Raw genomic sequence first — 1310 nt, 5'->3', positions numbered from 1 at the left:
CCGCGTCCGTGTAAACCGCCCCGGGGAGGAGGACCGAGCAGGCCCAGGCCCCGCGCAGTAACCCTCCGCGCGGACCGCTGTGAGCCCTCCCGGCCCCGCGGCGCCGTGACAGCGCGGGAGCCTCCCCCCCAGGACTGTCGCGCTGTGTCTCCCCAGGACCCGAGTGACGTGACACGCGGTGCGGGCTCCTCGCGCTTTTCCTTTAACCTGCCTCAGCCTCCCAAGTGCTAGAATTACAGGTGTTCAGTTCACTACTACACCTGGCTTTAACTTTTTAAACATATTCCAATAGTTTCTCTTTCTTTTTTTTTCTTTGCATTTCTACTTTCTTTTTTGTCTTGTATTTCTGGCTAAGTTTCCCAGGCTGGTCTTGAACTTGAGAATCTCCTGAGTAGCTGGGATTTCAGCTGGGTGTTACCGTGCCCTGATTAAGAAGGAACTTTAACCTTAAAATACTGAGTATATTTTAACAAATAAAGAGTTTTTACAATTTTGAGAATTTGATAGCTCTGTTAGCATTTGGTATCCACCACTGTAAAAATTCATTTCTGTCCTAACCTGCTTTGAAACTCGGTTTCATTGTTTATCTTTTTTTTCCTCTCTTTAAAATTTAAAAAAAGAAAAGCATAGGCTGCCCTCATGTGATCTGAGACTTGAATTTCTACTGCTGTGGAAGAGAAGAAATTAAAGCTGTTCTCTTTGATAGCGTTCTTAATGTTGGAGAAACAAACTCCTCTCTCCCCCGGAGAGAAGCTCCTCATTCTAAGCTGTTTAGCTTATTCTCAGCTGAACACGGACTCATTTTTTAAAAAATCATTAACTAGAATAAGGCAACGAGTGTATTTAGACACTTGGTAAGACTGAAACAACCGCGTATGTAGCCGTCTCCGGGACATCAGATACTGCAGTGATCAGACACAGAATGCAAAAAGTAAGCGCGTAATATGGAAGGGGAAAAGGACGGGAGAAAATAACAAGCGATCAGAGTGACTTAGCGACCTGAAGGGTCCGGAAGAGCAGCGGCCCTGCAGCCGCGCAGCGGCCCGGGGGAGCGCGCCCGGCCTGGAGAGTGCGCCCCGTGCTGAGCACGCGGAGCTCCGGCTGCAGGAAGGGACCGCGGCCCTGCGCCTCCCGTGCGCGCGGCCCTGGGCAGCGCGGAACCTGCGCGGGGCGGAGCGGAGGGCGGGTCTCCCCCGTCGCGGCCGTCCCTCGCTCCAGGTTACGGAAAGTTTGTACCTGCCGAGTAACGGCACTCTCACTTCTGGACGTTGACGTGCAGACCCGGGGAGGAGGGAAGGAAGCGCACCCCG

The sequence above is a fragment of the Chinchilla lanigera genome, unplaced genomic scaffold, assembly GCF_000276665.1.
Source record: "Chinchilla lanigera isolate Chin_1 unplaced genomic scaffold, ChiLan1.0 scaffold00182, whole genome shotgun sequence".
Taxonomy (NCBI): domain Eukaryota; kingdom Metazoa; phylum Chordata; class Mammalia; order Rodentia; family Chinchillidae; genus Chinchilla; species Chinchilla lanigera.
The sequence above is the reverse complement of the archived record's forward strand: the minus strand, read 5'-3'. Positions refer to the sequence as shown.